General features: G+C 42.5%; 1 pseudogene across 1 annotated transcript; it reads right to left on the bottom strand.

Annotated features, from left to right (window-relative positions):
• Positions 1-1,991: 1,991 nt before the first annotated feature.
• Positions 1,992-24,996, bottom strand: LOC308147606 (gamma-aminobutyric acid receptor subunit alpha-5-like; annotated as a pseudogene). Its single transcript has 10 exons — positions 24,904-24,996; positions 24,478-24,559; positions 21,601-21,723; positions 21,042-21,109; positions 19,755-19,975; positions 15,815-15,897; positions 12,632-12,775; positions 3,290-3,442; positions 2,996-3,207; positions 1,992-2,297 (listed from the first exon to the last, which is right to left on the bottom strand). The product of its transcript is annotated as a gamma-aminobutyric acid receptor subunit alpha-5-like (transcript).
• Between the last annotated feature and the right edge of the window lie 1,596 nt (positions 24,997-26,592).

Below are 26,592 nucleotides of genomic sequence, written 5' to 3'. Positions count from 1 at the left end.
TTTTTTTTTAGCATTTTGCCTTCTTAAGCTGTTTTTAGCTCGGAGATTTGGCCATTTTTGAAAAATTATTTTGCAAGTAAAAATGAAAGCCTTCCAAAAAGTGTTGAAGCTATTATAGCGGCAAAAGATGCACCAACATATTAAAGGAGTCATCAGTTGGTGTCCCATGTATCCAGTCGCCCTTAAATTGTCTTTACGTCAATTCGTTAAATTCGTTAGGAAATAAAAATCAAGCATAGAGCTCGATCTGACCCTTTTCATACCATGACTTCCTCTCATCAGAGTACCTGTGAGATTTTGACTGGTATGAAGGTTCGGTGTGTTGATTGGTCGCAGGAACTGTCAAGCATAGCGGTAGCATAGCGGTAGCATAGCGGTGCTTTGCTCAAACAAAAAAATAGAAATTGGAAACAGTGGTGGAATCGTCGACAAACATCCACGCCACAGAGCAAACACACCCCAGATAACTAAACTGAAATACAGGCTCTTTTGTAAATCACATGGGGTTCAAACATTGATACAATTCACGTTAGCAGTTAGCTGTTAGCTGTTAGCGGCAAAACAAGAACACACTCAAAACTCTGTGACCTTGTGGGCGATTCTGGTTTGAACAAAGAGCCCAAACGAAAAACAAAACAACAAACTCTTTCACTTTCAAACTCCAGAATTTTAGTATCCGACACCGATTCACATGTTTCAACAAAGAAAACATCGGCTTTCCAAGTGATGGCCCCTTTAAATGGTTTTTGGGTCGGGACCTTAACTCAAGTTCATCTTCACGCGAATGCAGGTGAGCGAATACTGTTGGAAAAACAGTGTATTTTGAGGGAGCGGAGGCACGAATGGAATTGGAGGTTGTTACCATGGAAACGGATGCCTGGTCTGGCGATCACGTCAGCAGAGGTTACAGGCCCCTTTGAAAACACAACACATTTCCACACAAACAGCAGCGATTGTACAAAAAAGTAAAAAAAAAAAAAAAAAAAAAAAAAAATCCCGTAACTCCACACAGCGAAAGCAGGGAACAGCAGCAGCAGAGACTTTATTTACACCATCAACTCCAGTTTCTTTTTTTTGTTGTTGTTGTTTTGTTTTGTTTTTCCTGAGTTTGTCTCACCGACAGACCGACAAAGTGCGCAAACGTAATCCCGCAGCATGTTGTACAAACCAGTCCAACGAAGGAAAAACAAACTTGTAAAAGTCGACAGACTTTGGCTTTTTTTCTTTTTTTTTTCTTTTTCGAAGGCTTCAAATATCTTTTTCTTTTTTTTTTTTTAAGTTGAAAATAAAGAAGCTATATACATGATTTTCCCCTGCTGACACTCGGCCTATTGTCCACCCCCCCCCCCCCCCCCCCGAAGAAATCTTGCGAGCATAAAGGCTCAAGTTTCCTTCCAGCGGCGGAGGATTTGCTGGAGACGCCAATCTGAACAAATCGAGAACGTTGGGAGTTGAACTTGAACAAAGTCGAAGACGACACATGCTTGTGGGAGCGTTGTTCGGATCTCGACTGGACTCGACGAGAAGATTTGAAAATCCGGGCTGCTTTTTGGCAACCCTTTGAAAACTTCAAGTGAAGCTACGACAACGAGAAAAGACGAGCGACAAGAGAAAGAGAGAGAGGGAAAAAAGTTATTAATGCACTTTTGCAGCATTCGCCGCCCCTTCGCGTCTCGTCCGCCGCGTTCCGAGAGCGCGAAGCGTTTGAATGTAGGCGAGTTGAACGGTGGGGGGGGGTCCCTCGGGCGCTAGCGGCGGAACGTGCGTCCGCGATTGAAGCGGCAATACAGACAAGTCGGTATCGGAGACGAGGAGGGAGGCGGGGTTGTCCCTTTTTTGAAGAAGAAGAAGTAGAGCGTCATGCAAAACTGCGGCGGGTATGGGCGAGAAAGAAGCGAAGGGTGCTCTCCTAATAGTTTCCGAGAGTCTTTTTGGGTCCGCCGCCAACCCCTCACCGGATGGGGGAGGGGGGGGGGGGATGTCGGGGGGGATTACGTGGAGGTGACCACGCCCTTCACCATGGGCTCCCTGTTGAGGTACGTGGCCCAGTAGACCAGGTTGAAGGTGCCGAAGAGGACGGGGAACACTATCCGCGACATCTTGTCGATCTTGCTCACGCTGTTGTACGTCTTCTTGGGGTCGGGCACCTTGGCGGCGTCGGCGGCGGCGCGCAGGTGCACCGACGTGGTGTTGGAGATGGTGGAGATGGACACGTCCTTGGTGAGGTTGGTGGTGTAGTTGACGCCCGCAGAGCAGACGTTGTTGGGCTTCTTGGAGAGCACCATGGGGTCTCGCTTCTGTAGCCAAGAGAAATGTGACAATCGGGGGAGGGGGGGGGGGGTCTCAATAGTTTCTTTACTATCGGAAACAGTCTGGACAAATATCAAGTTATTCTAGAAGTTATTCTTCTCCAAACTAACTGGAGCTGATCATACCATCATCAAATTGTGGTTCCTCCTAATACGGACCCATGCCAGGCGGAACTACATGTCGGCAGTTGTTTCTGGAGGGACATATTTACCGGGGATTTCGTCAAGCGCTAAATGTGTTTAACGGAAGTTTAAGAGGCACAAAAAGGCAAAACTTACCTCCTGTGTCACATAATGCAGCCCATCAGGTTAACATATTGTCGTTTTGGTCTGTGTCTTTTATTATAGCTGCAGCTTGACATGCTAATGTCGCTAATGCGGCTACAAGTTAATGTAAAGGTTGGAGTTAAAATATCTGAGGTATGAATCCACCTCAATTTACGTAAAGCGGGTTAAAAACAAGGTTAAGCGCTATTTATTAGACAAAGTTTAACCGTCGACTTGAGCAGCAGCCGAACCGTCGTCTTGTTTTTATGGGAGTATGCCGGGACCCTTTTATGTTTAGAAGCAATTTGTATACTTGTTTATGCATTTTGTTTGTATCAACAGTTCGAGGTGTGATAGTTTATTAAACCCCCGCGCAAACGGCGGCGCCGCCGCCGCCGTTTGCGCCACGATAACGTCACCTTGGGGTGTTGCGCCTCCAGCGCCTTCTTCCCGTCCCACGCCCAGCTCCTCTTGGTGAAGTAGTTGACGGTGGCGAACTCGATGAGGGCGGAGAAGACGAAGGCGTAGCAGACGGCGATGAACCAGTCCATGGCGGTGGCGTAGGCCACCTTGGGCAGCGAGTTCCTGGCGCTGATGCTCAGCGTGGTCATGGTCAGCACGGTGGTCACCCCTGAGCGAAAGAAGCACGGAATCACCGCGGAGCCGCCGGGGGGGGGGGGGGGGCGCAGCGAGATGGCGAGCGCGACTCTCACCGAAGACGGTCCTCGCCGGGACCGACTCCCTGTTCAGCCAGAAGGACACCTGGGACAGGATCACCGTCATGAAGCACGGCATGTACGTCTGGATGACGAAGTAGCCAATCTTCCTCTTCAGGTAGAAGTGGGCCATCATCACCGTGTACTGTCCTGGGGGGGGGGGAGGGGTAAAGGAGACGTATCGAGAAACAGCCTCCATAAACACGATGAGGTGAACATCGCCTGGACATGGAGGAATTGCTAACGTTGGCCTGATTATACGACACGACGGTACGCTTGGCTTTCAATAAAAGACTTTCTCAACTCCACGATGGAATTTTATCTCCGTTTGATCTCATTTTGAGTATAAAGGTACCGTAGTTCCCGGACTATAAGTCACTTCGGAGTATGAGCAACGACGGTCAGAAAATGTGCTACGAAGAAAAAATAAGCATATATGCAAGTCACTCCGAACTCGGAAAAAAAGTGGCACTAATAGTCCGGAAAATACGGTAGTCATTGCTATTTTTTTTTTTTTAAGTTTTAATGCGACTATGTTAACTAAAATATATATTTGATTCACACACACATCATCTTTAAGTTTTGGATTTAACAGTAGTTAAGTTTTACATTTAGAATGTTTTTTTTTATTATATATTTTTTAATTTATTGACTTATATGTTGTCCACCCCCCCTAAAATATATTTACGAGTTTAAAAGTAGCTTTTGTTGTTTACACCCCCCCCCCCCCCACCATGTATTTCCGTAACTTTTTTTTAATATGAGTTTTTTTTCTTGCAGAAAATGGATTATTTGGTTAAAAGGATTAATCCAAATTAAGTTGAATTACAAGTAAATCTACTGTTTCTGGTGTAATTGCGCTCTCACATTCCTGCTTCCTATTTCAGTAAAGGAATAATCATTGATATGAAACAAGGTCATTTCATATTCAACGGGACATTAATTCAGTTTTTTTGTTTTTTTAAAATTATTATTACTATTTTAAATGTGTGAATATCTGCTCTGGACAATGGGTAAATCCGGAAGAGGAGCAGCAGCGGGGGCGGGGGGAGGAGGGAGGGATACAATGTTCAGTGAAACAACTGAAGATTGCATTTGAGGCTTTAAAAAAGCAGAGAAAATAAATAAATAAACAAATATATAAAAATCCTCTCGCCGCCAGCAGTTTGTGACCACAGGCGCTGGTAAAATTATATATATATATATATATATATATATATATATATATCAAAATGTAATGACTATATTCCACGATCGTGTGTGTGTGTTTGTGCACACACACACACACACACGGGCAGAGTAATACACGAGGCTTTCTCAGGGCAAAATCGGATTTTTGAACCTCCCTAATCCCTGGTTACAATCTGCATCCTGCCATCAGTGAGCGAAAGAGAGGCGGGGGGGGGGGGGGTGGGGGGGGGTAGTCATCCTGATAGGCGTCCTGTCCTGGGATCTTTAAGCCCCGCCCACTCCGCCTCTGCCAACACACACACACACACACGATTTGTCACCGTTGACACACGCCCGAGCTCGGACACTCTTTTGGACCGCAGGTGTGATGGATTGGACGGACGGGGGCTAGCATTACTTCCTTTTTATTTTGGGGGTGGGTTTTTTTTTTTCTTCCTATCTTTCTTCTTCCCCCCCCCCCCCTCTCTGTGGGAATAATGGCCGCACGCCCTCCGACGCCCCGATGACTCCGTCTCCCTCGCGCCCGGCTCTCGGCTCCCCCGGGGACGCCCCCGGCTCCCCTTAGCCCTTCATGCATGGATCCCAACCGGACCGGGGTCGGCGGAGGAGGAGGAAGAGGAGGAAGAGGAGGAAGGACGGAGGCCAAGACCATGCCCCTCGGCTGGGTCGTGCTGCTCCTCTCGCAGGGATTTGTATTCCACAGCGTCGGCGGGGAACTTCCCTTCATGGCGGGGAACAACGCCGCCATGCTGGTCAACTGGTGAGTCCAGATTAGTGGCGGCCGAGCGGAAAAAGATGAGAGCCTTATCTGCTCTTAGTGTGTGTGTGTGTGTGTGTGTGTGTGTGTGTGTGTGTGTGTCGTTATTTTGGGAAAGATGTCGCCGTCTGAGACGGAAGCACTCGGGGCTCAGATGAGGATGGCGTCTAAGATTAGACCTGCTAATTAAAGCGGTGCGGTTTCACCTGAGGACTCCCACCAGTGGCGGGAAACGCAGAAGTAAAAAAAAAAAAGGTGGAGCGTTCAGGAAGCGAGTCGCGGCGGACGGACGGACGTTTTCTACCGTCGTCAGCTCGGGTTTTAATCGGTGAACCTTAAAGTGGAACGACGAAACTGGGAATTTAATCTCAAAGTGACGAACCGTCACCATGACGTCAAATTGAGAATAGCAAATAATAGCATAGAACTGGATAGAATAGAACAGACTATAGATGAAGTGGATAGAACAGAATAGAAAAAATAGAATAGAACTAATTACGATACAATATAGAAAATATAATAGAAAAGAATTTAGTTGAATGATAGAGTACAACTGGATAGAATAGATCATATGATATAGACAATTGAATAGAAAACAATAGAACAGAACTAACTAGAACATGATATAATATAATATAGAATAGAAAAGACCATAAAAGAGTAGAACTGGATAGAATAGAATAATTTAATTTAAACGAAAAGATTAGAACTGAATAGAATAGAATAGAAAAACAAAATTGAACAGAATAGAATCTTATAGAACCGTATAGATTCAAAAAAAAAAAAAAAGTTGAACTGACTGACTAGAAAAGAGAAAAGCACTGAACAGGATACAAAATAGAAAATATATGAATAGAACAGAACTCACTAGAATATGGACGAACAGAAGGCCGTAGAATAGAAAAGAATAGAAGGCAGTAGAAATAAGAATAGAATACAAAAGAATAGAAGGCAGTAGAAATAAGAATAGAATACAAAAGAATAGAAGGCAGTAGAAATAAGAATAGAATAGAAAAGAATAGAAGGCAGTAGACACTAGAATAGAATAGAAGGCAGTAGAAACTAGAATAGAATAGAAAAGAATAGAAGGCAGTAGAAACTAGAATAGAAAAGAATAGAAGGCAGTAGAAACTAGAATAGAATAGAATAGAAGGCAGTAGAAACTAGAATAGAATAGAATAGAAGGCAGTAGAAACTAGAATAGAATAGAATAGAAGGCAGTAGAAACTATAATAGAATAGAAGGCAGTAGAAACTAGAATAGAATAGAATAGAAGGCAGTAGAAACTAGAATAGAATAGAAAAGAATAGAAGGCAGTAGAAACTAGAATAGAATAGAAGGCAGTAGAAACTAGAATAGAATAGAATAGAAGGCAGTAGAAACTAGAATAGAAAAGAATAGAAGGCAGTAGAAACTAGAATAGAATAGAAGGCAGTAGAAACTAGAATAGAATAGAATAGAAGGCAGTAGAAACTAGAATAGAATAGAAGGCAGTAGAAACTAGAATAGAATAGAAAAGAATAGAAGGCAGTAGAAACTAGAATAGAAAAGAATAGAAGGCAGTAGAAACTAGAATAGAATAGAAGGCAGTAGAAACTAGAATAGAATAGAATAGAAGGCAGTAGAAACTAGAATAGAATAGAAGGCAGTAGAAACTAGAATAGAATAGAAAAGAATAGAAGGCAGTAGAAACTAGAATAGAATAGAAGGCAGTAGAAGCTAGAATAGAATAGAATAGAAGGCAGTAGAAACTAGAATAGAATAGAAGGCAGTAGAAACTAGAATAGAATAGAAGGCAGTAGAAACTAGAATAGAATAGAAGGCAGTAGAAACTAGAATAGAATAGAAGGCAGTAGAAACTAGAATAGAATAGAATAGAAGGCAGTAGAAACTAGAATAGAATAGAATAGAAGGCAGTAGAAACTAGAATAGAATAGAATAGAAGGCAGTAGAAATTAGAATAGAATAGAATAGAATAGAATAGAATAGAACAGAACAGAACAGAACAGAACACTTCCCTGAGGTCAATTCTTGGTAGAACAGAAAACACAGAAAAACAAAGACGATCTCCAAGACCCATCCGACCAGCAGAAACTCAGAGCGCAGTCGAGTTTTCACAAATCGGAGAGTTGAAGTCGGATGAATTTTGAAGTGCTCTGTGGTTTTTTTGTTGTTTTTTTTTTTTTTTTGCCCGGAGACAGATGTTGGTAGCTGGAGGGAGGCGCTCGCCTAACTCCAGCTGTGTTAAAGATCGAAACGAGTGTCTGGGGTTTGACGCCAAACCCGAGTGTTTGTGACGATGCGGTGGCGCCTTACACACACACACACACACACACACACACACACACACACACACACACACACACACACACACACACACACACACACACACACACACACACACACACACACACACACACACACACACACACACACACACACACACACACACACACACACACACACACACACACACACAGGAAGTTGCAGAAAATGGTGATTGAAGCGATAAAAAAAAAACTAAAAACTGGCGCTCACACCTCCCTCCCCCGCCGTGTCGAGGTGAGGGAAGTGAGGTTGTAAATTAGCCCCGTGCACCGAATGTGACCCCTCATCAGCCATGATTTGGACGGCTTCCCGACGGGGGGCGAGGCCGGCGCGCGATTGGCCGGCTTTGCTCCAACAGCTAAATGGAATCCTCCCCACCGTGTCCATGCAGTTTTATTTATTTATTTATTTATTTTTTTAGTTGGAGCTGCGAGTGAGGGCGGCAGATGGCCGTTTGCATGATTTGGGGCAAACAAGGTGATGTCAAGTCAACATGCAATGACATTTAATAAGAGAACTGGTTGGATGGAAGATTTGATGCGTTTTACCATGTGACGAGTTCGTAAATATTCATATTTGGGAGTTCAAATGCTGTTTTAAAAGAAGTTATTTAAATTTGTTTCGTGATCTCATCTTTGTTTTTTGTGCTTTTGCGTTTCAAGGTGGTTAACTTTTTAGAATGATTAAAAAAAAACAAAACAAGACATTTGGGAAATTAAAAGTACTTTTTGTTGTTTTACCACTTTTAATATCATTTATTTCTGTCATTATTGACGTTATTTAATTCAAACCATTTCATGTTTCAACCGTTTTCATTTTCATTTAGAAATTATTTTTAAATTTGACCCCGTTTTTTTCATGTATTTTTAACTTTTGGCTTTCAGTTTATTAATTGCTTAACTTATGTGATTATTGTAATTGGCACCACATATTTTTTCCCCATTTGCTGATGTATTTCATGCACAAAAGATGACATGTTTGGTTTGGAGATATTTAATTATAAGTAAATTTAACATTTCTGGTGTGAATTTCTATTAATTTGATACATTTTTAAAAAATTTATGGAATTTAAAGATATTTATTTTATTCATTTATTGCTTTTCTTGTACAAATGACAGAATATTCCATCCAAATGTTAAATTTAACTTCAAATTTTAAGTAAGTTGAAAGCTAAAATAAATTTTTTATCCATTTTCAATATTTATTTTTTCTCCAGCAAGTTTTTATTATTATTTTTTTTTTTTAGCAATCACAAACAATTTCTCCCCAGTACAAACAGCATTTGAAGAAAATGTTTAAAAAAAAAAAATCCCAGTTTCAATTATCACAGATTTCTTTGGTTCAGTCGTAATCCAATTTGCACAACGAGTGTTTATGTGTCATCTAAGAAAGTCACTGATGTATCAAAGGCGACTGATCTGACGGGTGACACGACCAAACCAGCGAGTCGAACCCTTTAACCTTTAACCAAGTCGAGAGAGAGAGAGCGAGAGCGAGAGAGAGAGAGAGAGAGAGAGACAGAGAGAGAGAGAGAGCAGGGAAATCCACACTTTAATAATGATTCTACTAGAGACTGCAGGGAAGTGTATTACAGTTACGTTTTACATAAGAGCATTAAGCAGATGCCTTTCAACCCCTCCTCCTCCTGCTCCCACCCTCCGCGCGTCAGAGCAAGGCGGTCCAATCCCAATCCCGGCATAAGGGCATACACACACCAACCTGTTTTCGAAGCTTTACGAGGACCGGATGTACATTTTTAGGGACATGATGAGGACTTAAAAGTAAAAAAAAAAATTATAATAATAAAACTGTACGTCCGGTCCTCATAATGCTACAAGAACAGGTTGGGGTGCATGTGTCCCTGCAACACACACACACACACACACACACATAAATAGGATGGTGTTCGCTTTAAATTGATTGATTTTTGTTTTTTTAACAATCAAGACATCAGAATTTTCCTAAAAGGTGCAGTCCTCGTAACACAATGAGAACAGGTTGATGTCTGTGTGTGTGTGTGTGTGCGTCCTCGCAAAACACACACACACGGCCCTGTTCTTGTTGCATTACGAGGACCGGACGTACAGTTTTGGGACATGCTGAGGTATTAAAAGTTAAAAACAGAACCCAAAAAAAAAATCAAGTGAAACATGCGATGTTTGCTCGGGGCCAGGATGAACTCCATCATATTTACGTGTGTGTGATTTGCAGGGACACACACAGACACACACACACACACACACACACTCTGATGCACTCGACCTGACCAATCCCCGGCTGATCTGTGATGTCATCTTCTTATGCAAAGGCTGATGGGTTGGTTGGATGGTTGTGGGATTAACCCGAGGTCTCAGGTCTCTCTTTCTCCGTCTCTCTCTCTCTCTCTCTAGCTCAGTGTGTGTGTGAGAGAGAGAGAGAGAGACAGAGTGTGTGTGGTGGGCTCATGCAGGGATAAGTGTTGTTTGACAGGGCCTGTAGACAGCTGGTTGTGCGAGGGATAGGCCACTCTCCTCCATCGGCCTCCACTCATTGACTCTGATCTCCTGATAATGTTTCCCACATTTACTCCCGGCCTCGCACGCCCGTCCCTCCCCCCCTCCCCCCCCCCTCCCCCTCTCCCCGCGTTTATCTTTTCTAATCTAGAATTAGTTACATCACATTATTTGGTATTACACTTATCGTGCTTCCGAGCCCCTCGTCGGAGAGGTGCGCGCAGGAAATGAGGGGCCTGTCTGGGGAAACTCCAGATTTGATCCACTTTGACACAAGAGCTCGATAATGCAGCCTTTTGCACTTGTAATTTGGCACCAGCCTCACTGTTTTCTATATCATAACTGCAAGTTGTGGTTAAAAAAAAGACCATTTATTGTCAATTTTGTTGGGTTTGTTTTACACATTCATTATATTGTGTCTGATCTCTTGAAACTATATAAAACCTGTTGTTATGCAGCATTTTGGACTGGTAATTTGGCACCAGCCTCACTGTTTTCTATATCATAACCGCAAGTTGTGGTTAAAAAAAGACCATTTATTGTCAATTTTGTTGGGTTTGTTTTACACATTCATTATATTGTGTCTGATCTCTTGAAACTATATAAAACCTGTTGTTATGCAGCATTTTGGACTGGTAATTTGGCACCAGCCTCACTGTTTTCTATATCATAACTGCAAGTTGTGGTTAAAAAAAGACCATTTATTGTCAATTTTGTTGTTGTTTTTTTTTACACATTCATTATATTGTGTCTGATCTCTTGAAACTATATGAAACCTGCTCTTGTGCAGCATTTTGGACTTGTAATTTGACCCCAACCTCCCTATTGTTGCATTGAACAACTAAAAAAAAAAAAAAAAAAAAAAAAGACTGCCATTTTAAAAAAAATATTCTGTTGCGTCTGAAACCAGCCAGTTTGCCTGCTGCCTCTTTCTGAACTGTCACACCTGTTGGCATGCAGCATTTTGCAGTTGTAATTTATAATAAATGTATTTCAAGAGACATGTTGCACAAAAGAAGTCACTGATTCTGCAAGAAATCGGGAAGGTTTTGACATTTCGGGGGCGGCCAGAAGAGACCCACCCGGGGACGTAAGGCTGCGATCAGGCTTGTAATTGGGGTCAGCAGGTCAGTAACATAACCGGGCGCCAGACCGCGAGGAGCTTTGGGAGTAATCAGCAAAATCTTGAAATCGATTGGAAAGCAGACAAGGGGACGCCGGGACAGGTGTGTTGTCGCCTGTTGAAACCAGTAAGAAGCCTGCCTGCTGCGTTTTGGACACGTTGGAGGGGATGGAAGCAGATTTAAAGGGACGCCGCCTGATTTAGTCGTAGAAGATTTAACACTATTGTCACTCAACGGTGGGAAAAAGGACCCATTATCATCATTTTTTTCACCATTATTAATTATTGTAAATGGTAAAAATGTTACGTCTTGGCTGCCGTCTCTTTAAACCAGGGGTGTCAAACATGCGGCCCGGGGGCCAGAAGCGGCCCGCTAGAGGATGCAATCCGGCCGCCATGTGATGATTTTTTCTTTTTTTTTTAAAGTATAAATATGAAAACTGACAGAGGCTGATCTAAAAACACTAGATTGTCAAAAATGACATTCAAAACCGCCCTCGGTCAGAATTTATTAATGCGTCTGTGGAGGTCACATGACACCTTTCACAATAAAGGTGTCCAATTTATGTGAAGTGATACTTTAGACACGTAAACTAAAACATTTTTCTCTAGATGATGACAAATTGTTTTAATCCTGAATAAAAATACGATATCCAGGTACAGGTGACTGAGGTTTTTTTTTTTTTTTTTTTGCAAATATAATATCTGATTAACTTTAATATGTATATTTCAGAATAGACTGGGAAATTCTTGCAGTTACAAAAGGATCAAAAGAAGTTAAGACTTTAACATTTGTCCATATCTGCAGTTTAATATGTTATGTTTGACTTGTTCGGCCTCCAGAGGTCAGATCAGGTTGATGTGGCCCCTCAGCTGAAATGAGTTTGACGCCCCGGCTTTAAACTGACACCAGTGTCTTTTTTTATATTAGAACCAAAAGTGGTGGTCAGAAAAAGACAGATTATTGTCATTTCTTTACATAATATTCATTATATTCTGTGTAAAATGAGCCATCTTGGCTGCTGCCTCTTTAAACAAGCTGGTATGAAGCGTTTAAGAAAAGGACCCGTTATTGTCTTACATTATTCATTCATTAAAATGTTAAAATTATGCATTTTGCGATTGTAGTTTGACACCAGCCTCACTCTTAACGTGGAATTATTGAACCAAAAGCCCCCAAAGAAGAAGCCATTATTGTCATTATTCAAAAATGTTGAAATAATCCATTTTAGCTGCCGTCTCTTTACACTATACAGTTGCATTTGTAATTTGACACCAGCTTCCCTCTTGTTTTCTTATACAACTGAATGTGTTTAAAAACTGAGTCTTTTTTTAATACATCATTCCATAACTAAAACGTTAAAATGAAATAAAATGGGATTTTTTGTCCTTTTTAAAACATACGCAATGTAAAAAAAAAAGTGCCGCGTCGGGTTTTTCCCCCAAACCTCTGCTGGTGTGTATGTCCTCGGTGCCGGCCGTCTGTCCCAGCAGGTGATACTGGTTGAGCCGGGACCCGTCCTCCTCCACCACCACCGACTTGGCGGCGCCCTGCGTCCACGTGTAGACCACCTCCGACACGGGGTAGGCGTCTGCGGGGGAGGGGAGGCAAGCGGGGGTGAGAATCCCGGCTTCCGAGAGCTTTTTGATTGGACTCGGACAGAAATCGGTGTTTTAAGATAAGATAAGATAAGATAAGCCTTTATTGATCTCACAAAGGAGAAATGTACTTGTTACATTCTGCTCTTAAGGACACTCATGAGTAGGAAAGACAAGAAATGTGCAAATATATATCTTATATACAATGACTATCAAGAACTCTAAGGGCCAAAGGTATTTACAGTAGAAAGTAATAAGTAAAATATAATAAAATAGGATTAAAATAAGATAAAAATCACAGACTATAATAAAGTATAATAAGTTCAGAGGGGAGCAAAGTATACGGTAAGATGAAATACAAGGAAATTAAACTATGATGGGGGGGACGGCAAAGTGTAGAATAAAAGTACAATAAACATACTATAGTAGAAAATAATACCAGTGTTGTCAGTGCAGGTTCGGTCCTAATCAATTAAGTGACGTAGATAAAGTGACATTTTTATTTTGATACCCAAATTCAATCCCGTCGCGCTTCATTTGCGTACTTCCCCCGGTGATTGTTTTGCCGACCGACGCCACACTTCGACGCGCTCATAGTTCTTGTGTAACGTCGTGTTTATTCCCGGCGGCGTCTTAACCCGAGCGTTGCCATCTTGGGCCGCTCACTTGGCAGCCGGACGTTTTGAATTCACCACCCCCCTCCCCTCCCCCTCCCCCACTCCCCACCCCTCCCCCTCCCCCACCCTCCCGTCGCCGCGCGAGGGTAGCTAGATTGCGGCGGGGGATTACGGGTGAATTTCATTACACGGGAGGGGAGCTAAAGACTTTGGCAGGCGAGGACGCGCCACCTGTGCCAACTTCACCACACTTTAAAAGCTTCGCCCGCTGCCGCGGCGAGGCACGAATCAAACTATCTGATTAGTTGGCGTGTCGGTGGCCAAACAAACGACAACAACAACACGGTTTTCATGACATTAATACACACGATTAGGAGAGAGCGGGTCATTTTACACCAGCATCACTCAACAGTGGAGGTTTTTTTTTTTAAAAAAAGAGAGAGATAGTGTCCTTTTCTATACAGAATTTATTATTTAAAATGTTAAAGTGATACGTTTGCAATTGTAATTTGACACCAGCCTCACTCTTTGTTGCTTTATATAACCAAACCTGTAAAAAAAAATGGTTTATTGTGCTTAAGTGATACAATTCGGCTGCTGTCTCTTTAGACTATACACTTGCACTTGTAATTTGACCCCAGCATCACTAGTTTTGTTTGTATTATACAACCAAAATTATAAAATATTAAAAGACCTATAATTGTTATCTTCTTTAAATTATTCTTCATTTAAAATGTGAAAAAGATACATTACGGATATCACTTTAAACAATACATATGCACTTGTAATTTGACAGCAGCCTCACTTTTTTTTGTTGTATTATACAACCAAAACCATAAAACAAATACTTATTGTCATGGTTTATACATTATTCATTATTTCAAATGATATAATGATACATTTTGGTTGCCGTTTCTTTAAAACATCTGACGTGCCAAAATGTTGCACTCGTAATTTAACACAAGCCTCACTTTGTTGGTGTATTATAAAATGAAAACTGCAAATAAAATGACATATTGTAATTATCTCTATGGTAGTATTCATTTAAAATGTGAAAATAAAACATTTTGGCCACTGTCTCTTTAAACCTGGCACTTGTAATTTGACACCGCCCTCACTTTTTTGTACTTCAACCAAAAGTGGTGGTCAAGCAATACCTAATATTGTCATTTTCTATACATTGTTTGTCATTTAAAATGCTAAAATGCCAAATTATTGTTCCATTGTCCCCTTAAAAAAAACATCAAACTTTATATTCAAGGCTCCATAATTTGTTTAAAATCAGGATTTTGACCATCATCAAGCTGTAAAACATGTTTTATCTCCTTTTCATATTTATGCACACATTTAAAAGAGCATATTCTGATTTACAAATGTCTTCTTATGATAGATTTAAAGACAGACTACAACCAAATCTTTCAAGTGCTTTGTTATTTGACACCAGCATCAATTCTTGTTCCATTGTCTCTTTAGATCTTTAAAAACAAAAAAAATCATGTTATTATACTCAAGGCGTCATCAAGTATTAAAAACCTTTAATCAACTTTTTGCACGCTTTCAGTTTTTCAGGCACGCCACGCAATTGTAATTTGACACCAGGATCGATTCTCGTTCCACCGTCTCTTCGCGTTGTCCTTTGCTTTGGCGACGACACTTCAGTTTTTGGAGGACGGTGAAAACTGCAGGAGCGTCAGTCGGCTGTGGACTCGCTCCACTCTGTCGTGACAGTTTCCACCAGTCGGGGGGGAGGGGGGAGGGGGGGGGGGGGGGGGGGTTGATTTGGTATTTCATTTTTTGTTTGTTTTTTGTTTATAACACGACGGATTAAATTCTCCCCCCCCCCTCCTTTACACCGGATGCTTTCATCCCCTCTCCAGTGACGACTCGCTGTCGTCCCAGATTACAGCCACAACAAACGGGAGGAACCTCGGGGAGGGGCCCTTTTTTCTGGTGTGGCGCCCGACACATTACTCCCATTAGACACTTAGACCTTTCACCTGCCGCCTCCTCGCGCTCTAAATTGGATTGTAGAGCAAGCGGGGGGGGGCGCTTCTCGCTTGAGATCTGGGGATAAGAGCCCTCATCCTTTTAGCCCCAACAGGCTCCTGAGGTGTGGCGTTTGTCCAGGTCGATCTTTAAATCCCCCCCCCCCCCCCCCCCCCTTTCCATCACTGGCCTAATTATCGCTCCTCCTCTTTGGCAGTTTCTTTAAAGAAAATGAATAAATAACGACTTTTCATGCCCCCTTTTTCCTCCGATTGTTTATCAGCCATTATTATATTATTAGAAATGATTATTGGCATCATTCTGTGTTATATTGTTATTTTTGTATTATTGTTTAATTCTATACATTTATTGAGCGTGCGTTCATTTTATTAAAAAAAAGAAGAAGAAGAAGAAGAAGGAGAAACTCACAGCTGCCGAACTTGAGGGGGCAGGCGTGAGCGTCCATGGGGAAATCCTCCAGCTGCATGGGGCATTCTGCAGATATGGTCAATCTGAGGCGGAGAACAGATTTTTTAAAAAAAATTAAAAGAAAGAAAAAAAGTTTAAAGTTTAAAAAATAAAACAAACCATAAAGGAATGGTTAAAAGAGGTCAGCGTGTGAAGAAAGCGGGGTAGAGTGGTTCATGATATGCAAAAGCCTTTCTATTAGTTTTTCCCCCCAGTGACAATACCGCCATCTAGTGGCGAGAAAGCATCACTACAAGGAAAGTCGACCCCAAATGATAAGTCAACAAGAGACTATAGAATGAATTAGATCACCTAAAATAGAATAGGAAGAATAAAGAGCTCAACAAAAATGTTTAAAAATACAAGTTAAATACTGAAATATCTCATGCAATCATAGATTCCTGACCTCCGCCATGGGTCGCCATGGACACAGGGAATTGACAAATCTCAACTACGTCAACTGCCTTCGTTCATTTATGTAGTTTTGGCGTTCACATGATTTTATTTCAAATGTGAAAGAACACAAGATTAGACAATATATTGCAAAATGAAAATGTTCTGTTGCATCTTGCATGCCTGTATAGTCATTTTTGTAATTTTTTTTGCATTTTCCTGTCTCTTTAAGGTCATTTTCTGCCCGTTTCTGGTCTTTAATGGGTAGTTTCTTTTCATTTTTAGTGCCTCCATGTGCTAATTTTGAAAGAATCGTCTTATTCTTTCATCTCTTTCTCATCCCTCGATAGTAGTTTTCTTCAGTTTTTCCTCTCTCTGTAGTCTTCTCGCATGTTTTCTGTCTCTAAGGTAATTTTCTGCCTGTTTCTGGTCTTCGATGGGTAATTTCTTTTCCTTTTTAGTGCCTCCATGTGCTAATTTTGAAAGAATCGTCTTATTCTTTCATCTTTCTCATCCCTCGATAGTAGTTTTCTTAAAATTGTCCTCTCTTTGCAGTCTTCCAGCATGTTTTCTGTCTCTTTAAGGTCATTTTCTCTCATTTTCTGGTCTTTGATGCGTCATTGTCGATTGTTTTTCATATGTGTTGCTTGTTTTATGCCTCTCAATGTCAGTTTGTGCATTTTCTGGCTTTTGTGTTAAATTTGGATTCCTTGAGATTGTAATTCCATTTTTTTTGGGGGGGGGGCATTTAAATATTTTCATGGTGTTTCATATATATTCAGACTATTTCCTGGGCTTTTCAACCACTTAGATATTGAATAGAGATTTTGCTGCTCCTTTACCCCTTTCTTTCCCCCACATTTTATCACGGAGTAATAAATCTATTTAGCGTGTTTCTTGGTATTCTTTTAAATACCACGGGGAGATTTTCACTTACAGTAAGCTACGTAAAGAGCGAGAGAGAGTTTCGCCGTGTGCTGTAACCTAAAAGTAACCAGATGGCCTCTGTGTGTGTGTGTGTGTGTGTGTGTGTGTGTGTGTGTGTGTGTGTGGGTTTATGCGGAGAGCAGCATCAGTGGTTTAAGCCTTGCCGGTAATGACAAGCGCAGCACTGTAACAATCAGACGATTAAAAGCTTCTCGGTTTCAACCGAATCTCATTTTTCGATCGTGGAGGTTCTCTCTTAACACACACACACACACACACACACACACACACACACACACACACACACACACACACACACACACACACACACACACACACACACACACACACACACACACACACACACACACACACACACACACACACACACACACACACACACACACACACACACACACAGCTATAGAATGTATGTAAAATGCAAAGAGTAGTTATGGTTATGAGTACAAACACATGCAATCTCTCACCCGTTAAGCCCCGAGGTCAAAGGTCAGCATCACATGTAGTGATTAGTGCAGAACATCTTTTTTTCTTTTTTTTTTCTGTGTGCGCGTGTGTGTGTGTGTATGTGTGCGTGTGTGTGCACGCATGACGTATAAATGGCTATAAATACCCCCCCCTTTCCTGTTCAGATATGTATATATGTCAGGGTGGCTGCATATGGATTAATCTGCCTCGGCGCCGCGGGCGCCATCAGATGGAAGTGCTCTCATCCGTGATGCAGTCACTCTTAAGTCCCGCGGCGATAGTAACCCCCGAGGATCAGCGCCGGGTTATTCTAATTCCCCGGTCGAAAGGTCGCCTCCCCCCCCCCCTCCCCCTCCCCTCCCCCGACCTGCTGGTTTACGCTCTTGTCTGTCGGAGAGGGTGTCCTGAGGACTTCTTTAACATCGTTCTTCTTCGTAACAATCGCCATCTGGAGTCTTTACCCGGCCTACTTTTTTTTACGGTTTTTTTGGTGTTTTTTCCCCGCGTTCTTGCCACTAAAATCGCTGCCAAAGAGAGTTCACAATGAGGCTGCGTTTCATTATGAATGATCTCAATCTGTAGCTCTTTCAAAGAGAAACACACTATGAATCAAATGCTGTGATCAGGGTTTTTTTTTTTTTTTTTACAGGATTGGATGCAGTACCGGTGACTGACCACTGGATGTCACTGTTCACCTGCAATCAAATTTCATGCTCTCTGTCTGACATCACTTTTTCTCCCCCCGAACGAGTCCATTATTCATCTCGAGTGGGAAAAATAACGCCATAAAAGCGTTTGATGTTAAACTTTGAAGAGCGAACGTGATTAAAATGTCGATATCGTCACAATTACTTTGGAAAACGACTAGTCTCAACATTAAGCCACTTTTTAACGATGCAAAAAATACAGTGAAACGTTTCGAAAGCTTAAAAACGGGATTTTTTCATATAAAAAAAATATTCATTTGCAGTTAAGTGTCAATCAAAGTGTTTTTCTTTGTCTGTCTTCAGCTTCCTCGCGATGCATTCAGGTACAGACTTTTAGTGTGGGATATCTTAAATTTTTTACAATTTCAGTCAATTAATATTTGAAGCCACATAAATAAAGTCCGTAATATCAAAATACATTGATCTCATACGCTTTAGTTTCTAACGTGAGGCATTCAGGTACCTAAAAACCTCACCTATGTTTTGAATCTATATTACCAATTTAATATGTAGTTTTATCTAACTGTTATAATCCAGGGGTGCCAGACACTTTTTACATGTGGGCCAGACCGGTGCAATAACAACTTTAAAATGGGCAAAATGACGTCGGTAATTTTTGTAAATTTCAGCATCGCTATACTTTCGCTTTATCGTCCAGGTTTAGTTTCCAACATGAGGCATTCATTACAGTGGTAAAAATCAAATCTGTTCTTTTGTCTCCGTGTACTCATTTTGCATCCCTCTCCGATGAACTCTCTCATTTTTGTTTGTGTGTCATTATCAGTGGTCACTTTCATATTCTATCATTTGTTGGGTTTTTTTGCTTTTAGGTTGAGTTTTTGTAGTTTCATTGCGTATTTTTTTCCCCATTCTTTGTGCCTCCATGTGCTAATTTTGCATCTCTATAGCCCCTTTATTACATTTTTCATCTTGTTGCAGTCTTTTAACGTGTTTTCTGTCTCTTTAAGGCCATTTTATGTCAGTTTCTAGTCTTTGATGGGTAATATTCCATTGTTTCTGCCTCCATGTGCTCATTTTGCGTCCTTATATAGTCATTTTCTTAATTTTTTCATCTCGTTGCAGTCTTTTAGTGTGTTTTCTGTCTCTGCAAGATCATTTTATGTCCGTTTCTAGTCTTTGCTGGGTAACTTTTCATCCAATATGCGTCTATGAATCCCTTTAGTGTGTTTTTGTGGTTATCATCAGTTTGTGGTTATTTTTGTGGCTTTTTGCATTTATTTTCTATTCCTTGACGTCGTGACACCCTCATATTTTATTAAACTGCAGCATTCTTTGTAAAAAAACAAAAAACAAAAAAACTTTTTTTTTTTTTTTTTTAAATGCCGCCATGCATGTGCGGGACGAGCCACCGCACCACGTCCCACCTCATGGTGTAGAGCAGCATGCCGTCGTTGTGCAGCCTCAGCAGCTTGTTGGGCGTGGTCATGTTGTGGGCGATGGACTTCTTGCCGTTGAGGAAGAAGGTGTCGGGCGTCCAGATGTTGCTGGCCAGCAGGTTGTTGAGCGGCAGCATCTCCATGGGGCCCTTGAAGCACAGCCGCTCGTCCTTCCAGCTCTGGCGGAAGAACACGTCGATGGTGTACTCCTGAGGGCGGCGGTTCACAGTCAAATAAATTCATCATAAATAATCCTTGGCGCCGGCGTAAATCAGTGCAAATGTGGCGATTGAGCACGGCGGTGTCGTGTGTGTGTGTGTGTGTGTGTGTGTGTGTGTGTGTGTGTGTGTGTGTGTGTATCGAGCGAGTGAGACAAACGCCAACGCGGCATGTGGAAACGTCAGAGCGGTTTCATGGTGGTTTATTCATCGATTGTGGTTCTTGAGAGCTGCGGCGTGTTCCTGAATGATAGACACTGGATTGATACAGCAGGAAGTCTCTGACTCAGAGTCTGGTTCTGCAGGTTTGTCCCACTAAAAGTCTGGTTCTGCAGGTTTTTGCCTCTGAATAGTCTGCTTCTGCAGGTTTTTGCCATATAAGAGTCTGGTTCTGCAGTTTCTTTCACAAAGTCTGGTTTTGCAGGTTTCTCGCCCTAAAAGTCTGGTTCTGCAGGTTTTTGCCTCCGAATAGTCTGGTTATGAAGTTTTTTGCCACCTAAGAGTCTGGTTCTGCAGGTTTGTCCCCCTAAAAGTCTTGTTCTGCCGGTTTTTGCCACATAAGAGTCTGGTTCTGTAGGTTTGTCCCCCTAAAAGTCTGGTTCTGCACGTTTTTGCCAAATAAGGGTCTGGTTCTGCAGTTTCTTTCACAAAGTCTGGTTTTGCAGGTTTCTCGCTCTAAAAGTCTGGTTCCGCAGGTATTTGCCTCCAAATAGTCTGGTAATGAAGTTTTTGCCACCTAAGAGTCTGGTTCTGCAGGTTTCTCCCCCTAAAAGTCTGGTTCTTCAGGTTTTTGTCATGTAACAGTCTGGTTCTGCAGGTTTCTCCCCCTAAAAGTCTGGTTCTTCAGGTTTTTGTCATGTAACAGTCTGGTTCTGTAGGTTTTTAACCACCTAAGTCTGGTTCTGTAGGTTCCTTCCAGTTAAAACTTAAGTTTTCCCTTTCCATCATCTCGTCTACTTGCTCACGGCGAATTTATTTATTTTTTCCTTGTAAAAGCACCTTGTGTTTTACATTTAGAAACAAATTTGAGCAGAAGTTGAAGCCGAGAGAGACTCACCATCTCCGTGTCGGACACGGGGCCGAAGCTGGTGACGAATATGTTGGTTTTGATCTCCGTCACGTTTTCTGCGGAGACAAGAGAGACGGACACATGGGGGGGGGGGGGGGGTGGGGGGATTGACAGTTCAACGTGCCCCTGGACTTGCTGCTGGAGCTTCCGCCCCACAATGTTCTCACCGTGGCTATATTTATAGGACCTCCTGTCAAGGGTAGCAACCGTTACCAGGATGTAAGAGCTTTTTTTATTTATTTATTTTTTGCTCCTTTATTATGGCTCTGTGACACGTCAGCTCCGCTCCCCCCCCACCCCTCCCCCCCCACCCCCCAAACGTAACGATGGACGAGTCGGGCGGGGGGAAGAAAAAAAATAAATAAAAAAATCATCGCTCAGAGAGAGAGAAAAAGAAATCGTCAAATTTGTTGCTTCTCAAGGTTACATCTGCCTGTTGCCAGGGCGAGGGATGCGTCGCCGCCATTGATTTACTTCACACGAGATCCGCATGCATGCGGCAGCTGGGTTCAAACTCTGGGGGGGGGGGTACTTGAGAGTAAAGTACCTCCGAGTCCCGGCCGGAGACGGTTTGTCGTAGCCGTCCAGGAGTCCGTCCAGGATGCGGGTGAAGACGGTGCTGTTGTCGTTCGGACCCGTCTCCTTCGGAGCCTCGGACGTCTGCGACGAGCTGGAGTGTAAAGAAACTGACCGTCACCGTTTCAAAAGGACGAGTACAAGTATAAATACTAACCTTTAGTACGCGTAGGCAAGTACTGACACGAGTACTAACCTTTAGCTACTGGCTAACAGTGAGTACCGACGTCAGTACCAACCTTCGGGTGTCGGCCGATACCGAGTCAAGATACAAGTTCTAACCTTTAGCTTCCTGCCGATACAGAGTACTACGCTGTAACTACTTGATACTGAGTACCGTTACAATTACTAACATTTAACTACGTGCCAATACTGAGTACAGAGTCGAGTACCAACCTTTACTTACTTACCGAAACCAAGTACCAATACGAGTACCAACCTTTAGCTACTTGCCAATACCAAGTACGGATATGAGTACTAACCGTTAACTACTTGCTGAAACCAAGCACCAATACGAGTACTAACCTCATATCGGTACTTGCTACTTGCTAATACCAAGTACTAATACGAGTACTAACCTCATATCGGTACTTGCTAATACCAAGTACCAATACGAGTACTAACCTCATATCCGTACTTGCTAATACCAAGTACTAATATGAGTACTAACCGTTAACTACTTGCTGAAACCAAGTACCAATATGAGTACTAACCTCATATCGGTACTTGCTACTTGCTAATACCAAGTACCAATATGAGTACCAACCTTTATCTACTCACCGAAACCAAGTACGGATTCAAGTACCAACCTTTATCTACTCGCCAAAACCAAGTACAGATATGAGTACCAACTTTTAACTACTTGCCAAAACCAAGTACAGATATGAGTACCAACCTATAACTACTTGCCCAAACCAAGTACCGATACGACGACTAACCTTAAGCTACTTGCCATGACTAAGTACCGATACAAGTACTAACCTTAAGCGACTTGCCGAAACCAAGTACAGAGGCGAGTTACTAACCCTTAGCTACTTGCCGATATAAAGTACCGATATGAGTACTAAACATCACCTACTTGCCAATACAGAGTACAAATATGAGTACTAACCATTAGGCCTCAGCTGATCCCGAGTATCGATACGAGGACTAACCTTTAACTACTTACCAAAACCAAGTACCGATACGAGTACCAACCTTTAATTACTTGCTAATACCAAGTACTGATATCAGTACCAACCTTTAACTACTTGCCAATACCAAGTACCGAGGAGAGTACTAACCCTTAGCTACTTGCCGATATAAAGTACCGATATGAATACTAAACATCACCTACTTGCCAATACAGAGTACAAATATGAGTACTAACCATTAGGCCTCAGCTGATCCCGAGAATCGATACGAGTACCTTTAGCTACTTGCCAATACCAAGTACTGATGAGTACTAACATTTAACTACTTGCCAATACCAAGTAACCGATATCAGTACCAACCTTTAACTACTTACTGAAACCAAGTACCGATTATGGAGTACCAACCTTTAACTACTTGTCAATACCAAGTACCGATATCAGTACCAACCTTTAACTACTTGCCAAAAACCAAGTACGGACACGAGTACAACCTTTAACTACTTGTCAATACCAAGTACGATATCAGTACCAACCTTTAACTACTTGCCAAAACCAAGTACGGACACGAGTACCAACCTTTAACTACTTGCCAAAACCAAGTACGGACACGAGTACCAACCTTTAACTACTTGTCATACCAAGTACCGATATCAGTACCAACCTTTAACTACTTGCCAAAACCAAGTACGGACACGAGTACCAACCTTTAACTACTTGCCAATACCAAGTACGGACACGAGTACCAACCTTTAACTACTTGCCAAAAACCAAGTACGGACACGAGTACCAACCTTTAACTACTTGTCAATACCAAGTACCGATATCAGTACCAACCTTTAACTACTTGCCAAACCAAGTACGGACACGAGTACCAACCTTTAACTACTTGCCAAAACAAGTACGGACACGAGTACCAACCTTTAACTACTTGCCAATACCAAGTACGGACACGAGTACCAACCTTTAACTACTTGCCAAAACCAAGTACGGACACGAGTACCAACCTTAACTACTTGCCAAAACCAAGTACGGACACGAGTACCAACCTTTAACTACTTGCCAATACCAAGTACGGACACGGAGTACCAACCTTTAACTACTTGCCAATACCAAGTATGGACACGAGTACTAACCTTTAACTACTTGCCAAAACCAAGTACCGAGGCGAGTACCAACCTTTAACTACTTGCCAAAACCAAGTACGGACACGAGTACCAACCTTTAACTACTTGCCAATACCAAGTACGGACACGAGTACCAACCTTTAAACTACTTGCCAATACCAAGTACGGACACGAGTACCAACCTTTAACTACTTGCCAATACCAAGTACCGAGGCGAGTACTAACCCTTAGCTACTTGCAGATATAAAGTACCGATATGAGTACTAACCCTTAGCTACTTGCCGATATAAAGTACCGATATGAGTACTAAACATCACCTCCTTGCCATACAGAGTACAAATATGAGTACTAACCATTAGGCCTCAGCTGATCCCGAGTATCGATACGAGTACTAACCTTTAGCTACTTGGCGTTCTGATACGAGTACTAACCGACGCATGACATCACGCGAGTCTTGTACCGGTGTTTGTCGGGAGGAGCTTTTGAGTACGCGGCACGGCATGGGTACCAGTACCGATACCAGTACCGGTATCGGTACTGGTACCTCCCGGACAGAAAGCACAAATTGAACACGGGTGCTGCTCTCCTTACCCGTTCTGGCATCCGGACAGGAGCAGGAGGGAAAGAACAAGTCGTGCCATGGTGGGAACTCGCCTCACTTTGTTGTCGGCGGCTGTGACACACAGAACGGGCGTTACTGGATTCACAAACACTGTCCTGCGGAAGGAGTGTGTGTGTGTGTGTGTGTGTGTGTGTGTGTGTGTGTGTGTGTGTGTGGTGGTAGGCGGTGGGGGACTGCGTGCACTAAATCTAGCATGCGGGACGATTGCTGCTTAAATGCAGGCGTTGCAACTCTTGGAGATCTGGAGAAAAAAAAAACCAGACCCCCCCCCCCCCACACACACACACACACTGCAGTGATCCCTATTGTCTACATTGCAATTCATATGGGCCACCATTCCCTCCACCATCATAAAAAGAAAAACAAGCTATTGCATTTCATTCATGAAGACATACCTGACTGCAGATCCATCCTCGGTGTTCTCGGGGAGGAGGAGAGGGGGTGGTGGTGGTGGTGGTGGTGGTGGGGGTGGTGTTCAGGTTCCTTCGCCTCCCCCCCAGCTTAGAAATGGACGCCGGTGCGCACGATCCAATCCGGGGGGTTTGATCACCTAATCCCGGCGCTGGTCGCTCGTCTCTCTCCCCCCGCCTTCTGCTGCCACCACCATGGGCTGTTTCTGCTCCCGCTCCCTCGCTCTGTTCCTCCCTTTCTCTCTCTCAATCAGTGGTGCCCCATCAATTGTAGTAGCCTGTCTCCTCCTCCTCCTCCTCCTCTTCCTCCTCCTCCTCCTGCTGCACTGTCTCTCCCGCATCGCCTCCAGAGGTGTTGCCGCACCGCAACGGCGTCCGGATGAATTCAACTCATCTCCACGTGATTTTTCTTCTTTAAAGCGTCTTCAAATATGATCAAACTGCACGTTTTTCCATTCCGGATTGATGTTTAAAAATAAATAAACACATTAAAAAATACTGTTTTTTTGTTTTTTTTCTTGAGTGTTCCTTGAGGCGCAGACACGTTCAGGTGCACTTTTTTTTTTGGCATCGGACATTTAAATATGTTGCATATTTACACTAAGGTTTTTCTCGTCTTTTTTTTAACATCTTTTTAGGGGAAAACGGCCATTTAATAGCAGCAACAAGCCATATAATCCTAAGTAACGGACTTAATCCTCTAGTTTCCAACGTGAGGCATTCAGGTACAGTGGTAAAAGTCACGTTTTGGAAAATTTTAGCAATTAAAATTGTTCAATTTTCAGAACAATTTGATGTGGCTGTCTGGAACAACATTTCAATTCGGTGCAATTTAATCTTGAATGTGCCGGACTAGTACAATTGCGTCATAATAACTGTCTTTGAGCGTAGGCATTTATGAAAATGTCTATTTTTTCCACAATTACTGATTAAAATAACAACAATTTCAACGTAAAGCCAATTTTAATGTTGCGAAATGGAGTGAAATGTCACAATAAACCTTCAATAGCTGTTTTATTATGGGCGTTTTCACCAAGACTGTCTATAAAGTCATTTCCATGCACTTTGCTTATGTAATTTCGAGGAAATGCATTATTGTACACTCACTTCCTGTCATTTAAATTTGAATGCAACTTCATTCTATGTTTTTTTTATTCATGGGGGGGGGGGGGGGGGGGGGGGGGCACTGTGCAGAGAGGAAGCATGCACATTGTCAAATTAAGTGTAGCAATCCTGTAGGGAAGTCGTCACCTGCGCGCAGAATTCAATAAGTGAGACAGTGTCGTCTAATTCCGCCACATTCATCTAAAACAAGCCAAAACAAAAAACAGAGGTCGTCCCTCCAAGTAGTGCATCATCCTGAATGTTGCCATGAGAGGGTAGCCGAGATCCACGCTTCGCGCGCGGTTTTAATTAGTGTGTGATGGGTTGGGTTTTTTTTTCTTCTCTCTCCCTTCTTCTTCACCTCCTTCAATGCGTCTGTGCGTAAAAGCGCGTGCGTAAAAATAAATAAATAAATCCAATAGCGGAGGACCAGGTCTGCGCCCTGAGGGCTTCGGGTGCGGAGGGAGGACCGCCTGTGGACAAGAGGACTGTATGGAACGTATGAGAAGACGACCCCCCCCCCCTTTCTTTTATATTTGCCCTGCAGGCGTCTCTGTTTGACATCATTGC

The sequence above is a fragment of the Blennius ocellaris genome, assembly GCF_963422515.1.
Source record: "Blennius ocellaris genome assembly, chromosome: 24".
Taxonomy (NCBI): domain Eukaryota; kingdom Metazoa; phylum Chordata; class Actinopteri; order Blenniiformes; family Blenniidae; genus Blennius; species Blennius ocellaris.
The sequence above is the reverse complement of the archived record's forward strand: the minus strand, read 5'-3'. Positions and strand labels throughout refer to the sequence as shown.